The sequence below is a fragment of the Eublepharis macularius genome, chromosome 2 (assembly GCF_028583425.1).
Source record: "Eublepharis macularius isolate TG4126 chromosome 2, MPM_Emac_v1.0, whole genome shotgun sequence".
In the NCBI taxonomy this organism is placed as follows: Eukaryota; Metazoa; Chordata; class Lepidosauria; order Squamata; family Eublepharidae; genus Eublepharis; species Eublepharis macularius.
The window spans coordinates 164,747,367-164,761,755 of NC_072791.1; positions in this window are offsets into that span (position 1 = coordinate 164,747,367).

The window sequence follows — 14,389 nt, forward strand, 5'->3', positions numbered from 1 at the left end:
CTCTGGGGCCAAGCTATTATTTATTATTGGTACCTTTCCTGGTGCCTGCTCAGGTCAGGTTTCTGGGAGTGGTGCAGTAGGGATCTTGACCAAACTTGGATGATGGCTGGAGGAGAGCCTGCTGGCCCCCACGAACAGCCAACCACGAACATGTTTGTGAACAGGGCCATGTTCATGGTTGTTCGTGAGTCCCTATTCATGGATGGCAATGAACAACAAACATCATGTTTGGGTTTTTTTCCTGTTCGTGCCCATCTCTACTCCACACCAGGAGGGGACAGTGTTCCAACTGAAGAAGTGCACCCACTCATCCCACCCTGACCTGCTAAATTCAAAGAAATATAACAACAACAACAATAACAACAACATTTAATTCATATACAGCCCATCAGGACAACTTAACATCTGCTCAGAGCAGTTTACAAAGTGTGTTATTATTATCCCCGCAACAATCACCCTGCAAGGTGGGTGCAGCTAAGAGAGCTCTGAATGAGCTGTGACTGATCCAAGGTCACCTAGCTGGCTTCAAGTGGAGGAGTGAGCAATCAAACTCAGTTCTCCAGATTAGAGTCCCACTGCTCTTAACCACTACACCAAACTGGTCCCAGGAAGCAGTCATGTATCTCTCCAGTATGCCTGGATCCAGTTCAGGATGAGTTCCCTCCAGCTGCCATGCCTGAGAATCAAGGCTGTAGCCAGCCAGCCTCACAAGGCTGGGTTGCCATATTTCCTGTGCTCAACACCAACATTCACTGGCTCTGTCACACCTGTAGGCCTCCTTTCCCTTTCTCACTATACCTATTTCTTCTCTCTCCATTCCTCTTCCCCACTCATTTCCCCTTCCTTCCTGCTCACCCCTTCCTTATCCTTCCCTCCTCTTTTCCTCTCTCCGTTTCCCCTTTTTCTCCCTTCCTTTACTTCACTCTTCCCTAGTCACCCTCCTTCCCTCCTTGCTTCCTTTCTTCTTCTATCGTTTAAGGTCAAATTGGTTGAACACTAGAGATCCTTGATCCTGAGCATTTGTTTATTTATTTAGTATATTTTTATCACGCTTTTCTCTCCAATGGAGACCCAAAGCAACTTACAAAAATATACCATGAACCAGTTTATACAGCAATATGAGAGTATATTGCATTTAAAAACAATTTTTAAAACCCCAAAAACATCCTTAGCTGATATCCACCAGGTCAGTGCAACTGGCCAAGGCCATGAGTTGTGATCCATGGGTTATGAATCTATGCCAAGAACCCTTAGGCTCTTGTCCCCTGCAGTGGGTGCCTGAGGGATCACACCTGCGGTAGGAGAGAGAAAAAACACTCAGCCTAATTGTTTCCAGCTGGTTCCCTCTCCTACTGAAGAGCATATGACCATGTCCAGGTTGTAAATACCTGCAGCACGAGAGAGGTGGAAAAACACTTGGACTAATTGTTTCAAGCCAGCAGTCACCTTCCCTCAGTTCCTCCTAGGGTTAGGAGGTCTCTCAGAATTACAATTGATCTCCGGATGACAAAGATTAATTCCCCTGGAGAAAATGACTGTTTTGGAGAGTGGGTTTTATGATTCCTGCTCTTCTCAAATCTGGCCCTTCCCAGGCTCCCTTCCCAAATCTCCAGGAATTTCCTGACCCAGAATTGGCAACCCTATTCCCTCCTACTGAAGAACCCCTGGCCATGCCTGGGCTGTAAATGCCTTCACAACAGGAGAGAGAAAAGACTCTCTCGGCCTATTTTTTTTCAAGCTGGCAGCCACCTTCCCTCAGTTTCCCCTCCTGGAGGAATTTAAACTTCCCCTCCTTTTTCATGATGTTAATTAGTCCCCTGCAGGTGCTATTTGCCCTGGTAAAGAAAACTTGAGATTCCAACAAGTTTTCTCTACTGTACTGAATCAAAAAGCAGTTCTACAAAGCTGATGTACATCAGGAAAAGTGAGCAGGGGATAGGAAGTAGTGATGGCACACAGACTCCTGAGATGACATTGGAAGTCATTATGGTTGGCCAGCTGCTGGAACCCATTATCCAAGAAAGAGCCAACTGCTGACTGGGAGATGCTAATGCAATTTCACCTTCTTTGGTGGATTTACAGAACTTTAAAGAGAGAGATGATTGAGGCCCTCAATGTTTCATCTAGCTTGGTCCTTAGATTATCTCCAGATGCCTTTCTTTCTTCTTTTTTCTCTGCCCTTCCTTCCTTCCTTCCCTCCCTCCCTGTGTCTTTCCCAGGAAGTTTTTCATCAAGTTCTGCATGCAGAAGGGGCAGAAGGAGGTGGGAGGAGAGCACAGCCAGAAGCTGCATTTGTGCCCAATCACACGTCAATTACTGCTTGTTGTGATGTATGAATGCAGCTCGTGTCACTTTTGCAGTGGCATATTAACCTGAGCAAAAATGAGATTTTAGAACTGGAAAGGTCATATAATTAAATAGCTGAAGATTTTCAACCTTTCCAAAGAGGACTCTGTATAATACAGGCCATAAAAGGCTCTGCCACACAGCGAATTCAAAATCTTTGACAAGAGGCTATTTAGAGCAGAAGAACAGATTTCAGTGGGCGCAGCATAACAATGTTGAACTCTTTGTCAAATAGGTGCTGTAAGAGGCACCTGGCTATCTCTCAATCACTCCTTGCCTCCACATCAGCATCCATTGTGACATCTGCTGGGGAGACATAAGAGGCGTTTTCACTGCTTGTTCTGCAGATTCATCGTTATTAGAATTTTCATTTGTTATTCTTGACCAAAACCCCACCACACTCTCCTCAGGATCTGCAGAAATGTCTCATACAATTCATGTTTCCCTTATTCTCTTTGTTTTGAAATCTGGCAAAGAAATGGGTAGGAATCCAGTTCGGGAATCCAGTTCGGTCCAAACTGTTTATAAATTTAGGTATTTGGCTGCTGTGACATTTCCTGGCACAATTCAGCAGCTACAGGAGGCGGCACACTCACAGAATTCCAGGGACCCAGCATGGGATTTCTTTCTATTTCACTATCTCTGTTTCCAGGCCAGTTCCAGCACAATATTTTACACTGCTTGGGTAGCTCAGACATACTAAAATGTTTTATCTGAAGAAGTGCTTGGTAAGGATAAAATCTCCTATCACAGAATATCCTTCAGGGCCATTTGGCTCTTCTGTTTACAATGTCTATTTTCTGTACTTGTATGAGTATATATACCAAGTGAAAATAATATTTTATGCACCTAATGAAATGGACTTTAGTTCATGAAAGTTCACTGCACAATAAATGTGTTGGTCTTTAAGGAGCTACAAGACTCTTTGTTGTGTCATCTGCCATCAGTGCAGAACCATGCACTAAGGCAGCTGTTTGGATTGGATCCAAACCAGTTTTTCTGCTAGTCAAAAAGAGGAGAGGGAGTCCCTTTTGACTGCCAAAAAAGCTAGTTTGGGAACCATGGGAACTATATTGACAAAAGCCAAGTCAGACGGGAGCTTTAATAAGAAGTAGTATTAGGTGAGATTGAACAAAACAACTCGCAAGCTCCAACCCTTTGTGTCCTTCCAGCTCCATCTCATGAAATACGCACTATGCAAGTTAACCCATATCATATCTTGTCTCTGTTGCTGCGATGTCAATCATCCAATCAGGTAAGTCTCAATTAATTTGGTGCAATTTAATTACCAAATAGGTTTGGGATAATACCCTTGGCTGGTTAATAATTTATATCATACATAAATTTTGTGTTCACAGTTTCTTACCACTTGACTGTAACTGATGATGACATCTGCCCCATGTTTATTTCATCTGTTCACTCTCCCCTATTATTCTCGACTTCTCCTGTGGTTCCTCCTAGATAAAGCTGTCAACAGGCTGACACTTCCATCTTCTCCATCATGGTTTTCCATTATGGATCCCCTGAGTTCTGTTGAACTATGTTCTTGGCAGTTTAAGCAAGATAAAGCGGAGTAAATCATTACAGCCACGCTTGTCTGCATAGACACCCTTTTCATCAAACAGCATGATTAAATTAGGCTCCCCTGATAAATTGATCTGATGTGCCAATTTGTATGGTGTATGAATGTTTAAAAAGTTCCAAAGGGATACGGATTTTAAAAGAATTGTGATGATAAAGACTTTTAAAGAAATTCCTGTTATTTGTGCAATGGTCTTTATGAATGGATTCCTTCTTTCCTGACCATAGAAAATTTTCCAGGGTTCCTCCCACACCCACTCAGTTTCTTATTCTGGATTTTTCTAAACCTCATGAAAATTCTATTGCTTTCAAAATTATTAAATATGGGAAGAATTCTGCCTGCTAGTACTGAGTACTTCATACATCTGCTACATTATTCCAACTCCCTTCAAAATCTATGGTTTTATAACAGAGTGCATCAATTACAAAAAGCAAGAATGAAACCATTTATTAGGACCAACCAAATTATGCAAGCTTTCAATTTTTAAAAATTAGAAAGGTAGAAGACAGATTTTCCAGGCTATGGCGTTAAGGTCTGTGACAGGCAAACAGGCAATTAGCTTCACTTTACTGGTGAAGGTGCTGCTGAGTTGCAATGTGGTCTCTAGGAAGCTTTATTTAGTCCAAGTCCTTCATTCTTTGTTCTCTTACTAACATATAGAAACCAGCTAAGCCCATTCAAAACTTATCTCAGCTAAACAAAAACAAGTTCCCTTGCAGGCTGAGCACCTTATAATCTCCACATTACCAATGTTTAATTTAAGCTGTTCAAGGTAATAGTAAATAAACGCCAAATTGTTCTATTATCCTGTTTTGAGAATGCAATCTTTACCCACATCTGCTTTCATTTTGTTGACAATTCCTTCTCTTTTCCTTTCTGAAATTAGGAATCCTTGAAGCAGAAAAAGATGTATGGTCCATGCAAAATCTAAACCCAAGAATGAAATCCATGTAATAGCATCAGAAGCGCTAGTTTCAGCTTTACATTACAGACAATGAATATTCCAGTTCCCAGTGATCAATACCTTACAAGACTAGGAAAAAAGATGTAAGGCTTGCTTGTGATGTAGTATTTTGTGCCTTCAAGGCTGTGCGAAACTGTAAGTGTGCCACTACTTTTCTTCAAGTTGATGCTCAGGTGCTCTGAGAGATTCCATGCTCCGTTTCTGATCATCAGTTTCTTTCCTTCTCAGCATTCTACCACATTTCCCATATTTCTCAGAGCTTTCCAGATTCACCTCAAGTGGGCATGCTCAGAATTTCCAGCTGTTCATTTCAAGTTAAATGACTGCAATTATTTGCCCTTAAGGCCCTTTGCGGAAGCATGTATCGACCCAGCACAGCTATATATCTACATATTCAGGAATTTTGGCCAAAGGCCAAATTACATGAGATGACTGCAGTACCATGATCAGATCTCCTATTTTGTGTTTCTCTCAAACCTGCTACAGAGGTGAAGAATATTGCAACTGGAAAGCAGTACTGAAATCAATGGGCTTAGAGTGGAGTAATTCTGTTTAGGATTGCACTTGAAAATGTTTCTTCTTTCTTCTCGATACTGGCTTCCAACTCATGCTCCAAACTTATTTGCTTTGTGAAGGGAAATGTACAGATAAATATCTCCTTCCCAAATTTTGATTCCTTGATCGGCTGCATACACAGTGCTTTAAGCTTTTAAAAAAACTCTGATCACAGATTTCTCAGTATCTAATATAATTCAACCCTATAGTTTTCCTTGCTTTCCATTTTTAAAAAAATTCTAAATTTCCACAGGCCTACTTAATTAACCATGAATCTAAAGGAGAGCATGTGTGAAATTCACAGACTGTGCAAAATTTTGGTGATGAGAGTATTCCCCTCTGTAACAGCCTAGTTATTACAGGAAAATAGAATGCCATGATACATACAAGTTTTATACAAGGCTCTTGGAGTATCTGAAAGCGTGGGTTGGATCCCATGGTACATGTCCACTTGCACAAGAGTTCTTGCATAATTGGAAACATAAGAAAGTCATTTTAAGTACCCCTTGCAAAGTCAGCGTAACCATATCCTGGCTTGTCTTTCCCTTTGCACAAACCATAGCACAAGGCACATCTCAGCAACCCCTCCCCAATAATGACCTCCTTCAATCAAATCACATCTTACATCTAATTTGGACTACAATGACTGCATCAAATAACCTTTTGCTTTTATACACAGCAACCTTGATGGGAAATAAAAATCAGTGCTGGATCTTACAGTGCTCTTACACAATGTCTTGGGCAAACAGAGCTGTGTTAAGTAATATTTCTCTTGCACTATCACATGGCAAAAGCCAAACCATGATTTGTTTATTTATTTATGCTTATGTCTACTCAAGTTCAGTGAGCTTCCATGGCAGAGCAGCAATTCAAACTCAAATGTCTCAGGTCACAGTCTGACACTCTGGCCATTTCACCACACTGGCTCTCATCCTTTTCATGCTGCCAGCAAAGGGATATTCTGCAGAGAAGTAATACATGCGCTTCTCATGTAATATAATGCATGTATACATACAAATTACCTCAGAAACAGGAAAAGAAGTGGCTTACATCATGCACAAATCTTCCACTGGCAATTTCATATGAAGTATAGATTTATTCTGAAAAAAATAAGTTGACAATAAAATGCTTATGATCAAATTGGAGATGCTTCTTAAGGAGTGTTTAGCTGTGCCAAACAAGATAGCAGTGGAAAAGATAGACAAGGAATATCCATTAAAGCATTGTTCTTTGGGAGATGTTTTGCGAAGGGTGGGCATTAGACATCCCCACAGCCCACACTGGTCCCTGCTTGCCCATATGGCTGACAAGGCTCAGTACAGAATCTATATCATCCATATGGTGAGCATCATACAGTTATGGAACTTCTTTTTTTCTGAAATTTTTGTTACTGGTTGTGGTTTTAACAAATAATGAAGAGAGCTGCCATTTCACACCAGAAAAAAAAATATACCAGGAAGCCAGTCACGATTTAGAGAGCACACTGATGCAAGACTTCCAATTACATCAGTGTGTTTTCTCCAAACAGCTCATCATGGCTCAAGGAACTTTTAACATTGTTTGTAGTACTGTTTTGTGCTAAAGATGGTAAGACTCCCTTACCTCAAAAGAACTCTGAGAATTCAAAAGCCAAAAATTGTCACCTGCAGAAATGAGTCTAATTTTGTTGCTTTGTCTGTGATGCCATAAGGAAAAGAGCACTCCAAACAACATTGGATTAAGAAGTAATGGGGACAGTATCCATTACGTGTTAAGCCACAGTCAGACCTGAAAAGTGCATCCTCATTATAAGAAAGTCACGCTTTTGCTACTGTTTCAAAGAAATATCTACTCTTAACTTTAATTACAGCACATGAAATAAAGCATAGCAGCTTGGATTTATTTCAGCCTTGTCCCTCGCCAATTACTATAAATGGACACTGATAATGGCTAAAGATATAGTGACACATTGCATTATGTGTCAAGCAAGTCTTCTGATTATGTACTATGGATGGGACAGTTTGCAAACATTTAGTAAACAAATTAACAGGCTTGCCTTTTCTTCTTAAATTTGCAGTTTTAATCTTTTTGATAGCCATAGTTGCAATTAGCAAGCATCTCACTGAAAATATAATCTTGTCATGTTTTATGTGTCTACAGATAACTGAATAAGCACCGAGGATAGGCTGAATGAAATCCAAGATTTGGAAAGGTCTTCAATTCTCCCATTTAAGTGGGAGTACTTCAGTGAGACAAATTCCAGAAGGATAGCCATGCTGTTGCAGCCAAAACGACACAGTCCTTTGGCACCTTAAAGACTACCAGATGAAGCTTTTTTGAATTAGCTTTGCCAAATGCATATATACTTATATATAGGAAAGGATATTCTGATCCAAGGAAGCATTTTTAAATTTTAATACATCCCCTCCTGATACTCTGATGACCCTTTCCGATAACCTGGAGAGCATTTATTCACCTCAGAGATGTATGTTCTTGGAGGAGAAAAATACCCTGATACAAAGAAAGTTAGACATTCTTAATTTTGGATATTTTCCTTTAAAATTCATGAAAGTTTAGTATCCTAATACCTTTGGTTCAAAACATAGTTTTACTTGTTGCAAACTGGAAAAAAGGTATTATAAAGGAATACCCTCTTAGATATACACCTGAAAATGGTGAGGGGATTTGTGTGTGTCAGTGAAGCTTAGAGCAATACAGTCAGGAGCACAGGCTTGGTCAAGTGTCTAAGACTTTTGGCAGAATTATTCTAGGCGGAATGGTTAAGCTGAGACATCAGATTCAGATGTATCCACCCTCTTCAGGAATCAGTCACATCAGCAGAAGAGAATCAACAGTTCTAGTGAGGGGGTGGAAGAATTCTTGAAGACTAGCTAATGGAAGGTGACACTGGCACAGGATCTTTCACAGACAATGGCAGTGACATTTCAGCCAACCCTGATTACTTCTGAGCACAAGGAGGCAATGCTAAACCACTTCTGATCATGTCTAACCTTGAAAACCCTATAAAGAGACCATTCAAAATGAAAGACAATATGGTGCTGGAAGGCAGGACCCTCAAATCAGAAGGCACTCAATTGACTATTGAGGAAGAACAGAGTACAAGTACAAATAGCACTGTTCTTATCATATATGGAACAAGAAATGTCAGATGTTCAAACTGGATTCAGAAAAGGAAGAGACACTAGAGATCATACTTCAAATTTATGATGATTAATGGAGCATACCAAAGAATTTCAGAAGAAAAACTGTGGTGTTTTTACAGCAAAGCTTTTGACTGTGTGGATCATGAAATGCTATGGATGGTGTTAAAAGAAATGTGTGTGCCACAACATCTGATTGTTTTGCTACACAACATGTACCCTGGACAAGAAGCTACTGTTAGGACATAATATGGGTAAACAGAATGGTTTCCAGTTGAATGTATTGGATAAGGATGTATATTATCTCCCCATCTGTTCAACCTAGATGCAGAACATATCATAAGGAAAGCTGGATTAGATTTAGATGAAGGTGGCATGAAAATGGGTTGGAAGGCACCTTAACAATTTGAGATATGCAGAAAAAACATATTACTCGCAGGAAACAGTGAAGAAGTGAAAGGACTACCAATGAAGATTAAAGGAGAAAGTGCCAAAGCAGGATTACAGCTGAACATCAAGAAGACAAAAGTAATGACTACAGAGGAATTATGAAATTTTAATGTTGACAATGAGGAAACCAAAAGATTTTTTATTCCTTAGCTCAGTCCTCAACCCAAAGGGACATTGCAACTATGAAATCAGAAGGAGATTGAGAATTGGAAGGGCAGCCATGAAGAAATTAGGGCTGTTTCCACACTGTCTATAAATAGCACGAGACTCATGGAAGGCTGCCAGCTTCCTCGCACGATTTTTAACACCATCCGATTACAAAACACCATATATCACCATTGTAAACAGATGGAGTCAAAAATCGCGCGAGGAAGCCGGCAGCCTTCCGTCTCGGGCTATTTATAGACAGTGTGAAAACGGCCTAGAAAACATCCTTAAGGATGAGGAAGTGTCATTGAGGACAAAAATCAAGATAATACATACTATGATGTTCCCCATTACTATTAGGGCTGTTACTGGGGGTAGGGGATTCTCCACCCCCAGGTCTCGTTTAAAAAGGAAACTAATGCTTCATCTACTTACAGGAAGTTCTTATTATAGTGTCCTGGCAATTCCTAGAGCTACCCAGAAGTAACAAAGGGTAGCCCTAGGAAACGCTCTATGGTAAAACCAGAGGTTTTTACCATACTTCCAGGTAGCTCTATGAATCACTGGAGTTCTATGATAAGATCTTATTTTTAATTTTCTCCCGGGGCACTGCCTCCCCCAATCCTCCTGCTGGTTGCTGGGCACTAATCACTATCCATAGATGTGAAAGTTGGGCAATGAAGAAAGTTGACAAGAAGAAAATTGATTCATTTGAAATGAGGTGATGGAGGAGAGTTTTACGGATTCCATGGATGGTCAATAAGACAAATAACTGAGTTCTAAATCAAACTTGAATTTTCCCTAAATGATGAACTGAGGCTATCATACTTTGGTCACATCATGAGGGGGAAAAAATCACTGGAAAATCACTGTTAATTCATAGGGTTGCCATTCATAGGGTTTTTCACGTCTGAAGCGACTTGTCGTCACATAACACACACACATAAAGGGACAGGCAATGAAGTAACTTATTCAATATGCAAAAGGAAAGGGCTGAATTCACTCAGAAGCATCTTTCTGCCTCATGTGAAAGTTTGTTTTCCAGCTCTTACAGTGCAATCCTAAGGGGTGCAGGGAAAATGAATAGGAACTGAACTAAGGCTTGCGACAGCAGAACTGGCTCCTACGTGAGCGTAAATGCCCTACCATCGGCAGTGGCACGAGATGCAGCACGCTGGCAGGCTGGCACCGCCGCAAGCGAGAGGCGGCTGGGCGAAGGCGGAGAAGTGGCATAGAGCCCCGCATCAGTGCAGGAGGTGGCAGGGAGGAGGGTGGGACTGGAGTTAGTTTGCTCCCTAAGCCCTTCCAGAAGCGGGAACGCCCACAGTGGCGCAAAAGAGCTAAGCCAGGAAAGAACAAGGCATAGCCCATAGGCGCCCATTGAACGGCGAAAACTAGGCCCCCTTTCCAAGTGCCCAGCCCCGCCGCCGTGGCCTAAAGGAGCATAGGATGGGAACTATCATGGGGACCAATCCGCATGCGCTCCCAGCATGGACAAGCCCTCCTCCCCGCACCCAATCACCCGCAAATGCACCGTATAAAACAGCCAGCCAGCCCTGCCCGCACTCTCAGGTAAGTGAGCACATGGCTGGAAGCTCTGCCTGTTTGCTGTGTGCTGTGGGCACTTTGAACACGAGGCGGGAGAGAGGGTGCCCACAGTGGCAGGCACTGGGTGCACTTTGGGGACTTTGCGAGAAAAGTGGGAGGACTGTGCACTCGATGAAGGGAAGAAGGGCAAGGTCCAGAATGTCTGGCTAACTAATAACAGCCGCTCCTGTTTCCTTGCAGGTGTCCTGACTCTGAAGTTCCAGCTCAGTAAGGAGCGAGGGAGCACTGACAGGTAAGGAGGAGATGGGGCACCAGCTAACCTGTCTCGCTGATTAGTGCTAACTGCCCCATCACCTGAACTCACCTGACTACTAGCCTCTTCAGGTGAGGCTCTGATAGGCTGAGCGGCTGGCATCTGATAAGCCAGGAAGATGGGGTGCAGGTGGAAAGCTGCTGCCAGGGGGTGGGGGTTGTGTTTGCAGAAGCAGGGACAGGCTCAGCATGGGGAGGGTTTCTCAGTTCACTCTGGGGGTGCATCTCCCCAGTACTGGGACATGGCTGTCAAGGTCTGGCCCCCGCTCTTGCTTTGTAGAGATGCAGTGATGTGTCCATCTTGCGCGGCAGCAAGTCTGAGCGCACTTTTCATTCCCCTCGTTTCCAACCAGCCTCCCCACCTCCCCCGTGGTCCCCAATAGGTGTTCCTGTCACTCATTGCCGGCCCCCCTCCCCCCCTCACCTGCTTCTCTGGAACCTGGGGACTAATTAGGGTTGCTGGTCTCCAGGTGGTAGCTGGAGATCTCCCAAAATTACAAGTGCTCTCCAGGCAAAAGAGATCAGCTCCGTACTGTCTGGCCGTACTTTTCAGGGGGGGGAAACCTTTTTCTTTGGGGGGTGGCAGTGAAAGCAGGTATGTGCAGGCGCACCAAGCTGCAGCCACCACCGGCCTGGCCCTCATCAGAAATGGGGACTGGATGGGCGAGGGGGGGTGTTCGATCTGGACCTTCACTGTCACCTCTGCCCCGCTCCCTGGCAGGGATGTCTGCCCTCTGACGGGGGCCTATTGGAGGCGGCAGTGGCGGGGATCATGGCCTCCCCATTGGCTGTGCCGCTGCTGTTCCCTCGCCTGGATGTGAGGGGAGGGGTGTGGCCATTGGCTAGTGTGCGCGGGGTTGTCAGGGGAACGGTGGGCGGGACCTTCCAGGGGCCACTGCATTTCACCTTGCCATGCTCGGGTGCCGGTGGGACTATCCTGCAAAAGTCAATGGGGTGCCGTCCAGCACCACCCCATTTACACTGGCGCACGAGCAACGGCACTGTCTGGGGGATTAGGATTGCACTGTTAGTCTTTTGGCACAGTGAAACATCAATCACTTCTGCCACAACAAATTACACAGGGAATTTGGATTGGGGTATGAATACACCCTAAAATACAATAGATGTATGTTTTTCACGTTTGTTAGAGTTTCAGCTCTTGGCATAAAAAGCACTCTCTAACAAACCTACATCTCAGGATCATTGTGAGAACAAAATAAGAAACAACATTTTATGGCAATTTATAGAGTGATGTGTAGTGTACTATAGAATTATAAAAAGATACATGGCATAATCTATGGCATGTAAATTTGTCATTTCAAATATAAAATAAAGAAAATTTATGGATTTCATGTTGACCAACATACCTTGTGAATGTCCATAAGAATTCTACTGCAAAGGATAACGGAAAAAAGGCTTTGCATACCAAAAACCCAAAATAATAATTTACAGGTGTCATTCAAAACCCCAGCCTCTGATCTTTTCTCTGTCTGCTAAAAATAATGGTCATCCCACTGCTATGTAACAGGAAAGACAGTGGTGAAAATCATAAGCAGGAGCAATAATAATAGTAGTAGTATTAAGTACTGTACTTATACATTGCTCTTCTAGACAGATTAGTGCCCCTCTCAGAGTGATGAACAAATTCAGTGTTATTACCTCCATAATGCAGGTGGTGAGCTCAGGCTGCAAAGAGTGGCTTATCCAAAGCCACCTACTTAGCTCATGGCAGTAGTGGGATTCAAACCAGCAGAGTACTGATTTGCAACCCAACCACTTAACCACTATGCTATAGGAGTGTGTACAAGTATGGAATACTAGAAAAACTCTGTGCGATTTATTCACAATTTTTTCTAAGAACAGGCCCAGTTCAGACCTGGGCTACTACCCTTCACACAATGAGAATTGAGCCTCAGCCTTGGAAGCACATGTGATGAAAGGCATGCACACATTTTAAGAGTCAGTGCATATAATTCACCTAATCTTCATTATTGTTCTGTTGTGTGAGTTGTCCAGGTTCCTCATTAGTTGCCCAGATAACAAAAGAATAGTACATTTTGTTTGGTGGCAGGCATGTGTACTTCTAAGGCCCAAACTAGGGTGGCCAACCTCCAGGTGTAGCCTGGAACTCCCCTAGAATTACAACTGATCTCCAGATGACAAAGATCAGTTCCCCTGGAGAAAATGGCTGCTTTGGAGGGCGGTCTCTATGAGCTTTGTGCCCTCCCCAAGCTCTGTACTCCCCAGGTGTCATCCCCCAAATATCTAGGAATTTCTCATCCTGGAGTTGGCAACCCTAGCCCAGTCCTATCCCTCACCAGCGGCAATGAATATCTCAGCTGGTTCTTACAGCTCTAGGATAAAATGACAGTGGTTCAAGCATTTAAAAAATGCCCCATTCTCTTCCCTGTGGGAAGATCCCCATTTTTCTTAAATCCTATTTTATACATGAGTATTGCTGCATATGGGTATAAAATCCTTATTGGGAAGACAGGTATTTAAAAAGTCTTTAGAAAGCATTCATCGATGGGTTTTAAAAGGCAATTAATAGCTAGATGTACCAAAGGTAAGACATCCTAGTTACCTGTTGTGTGCTCACCAGCAGTAACCATAGCCGAGTAAGAAGCAAGCCAACCTCAAGGAAGAAAACGATTATAGCAGCTCTGTCATAATAATTAATTATGAAGATATCATCATTCATGTTTATAATCTATGAAATGCCACAGAAGGTAATTGATTTTTGTAGTTCAATGAATATTAATGGCAAGGCTGCAAACAATAATAATAATGGCAAAATAATTCATTTGGGGGGACATCTCCTCTGACTTTGAGCATCCCAAACAACTTCCAGCTTCAGAAGGAGCCCAGCTGCATTCCCCCCCCCCCAGGTCTGTGGGGGTCAGTCTTCAGTCAGTTACTAATTGACAGTCTCTCCATTGGCTTCAATTATGTGTGCTAGTGAGGGCAGCCAGACCATGCCTACTGGCTGAAGGACTGTGGTGAACTTCACAGACACAGGAAATCATTGGGAGCAGATTAGTTTTATTGAAAACAGTTCTGAAACAAATGCAGATGCAGATTTATGCTTAGACAAAGATTTCATGGATGCCAGCCAGGTCGAATATTTCAATGTCTCAGACTATGGAGGACCTACACTTGTGATAACCAAAAGCAGCTTGAAACCAGTCAGGTTTCTGGCAATTGAAGGACTGCTGAAAAAGAATGGAACAGGCTTACTGGAGCAGGCTTGTAATCATTAGCAAGAACACTGGTGCAGAATTTATGCCTAGAGCTGCTAAATGACTGTTCCCCACCTTTCTGTTCTCAGGAGTATCCAAAGCAGCT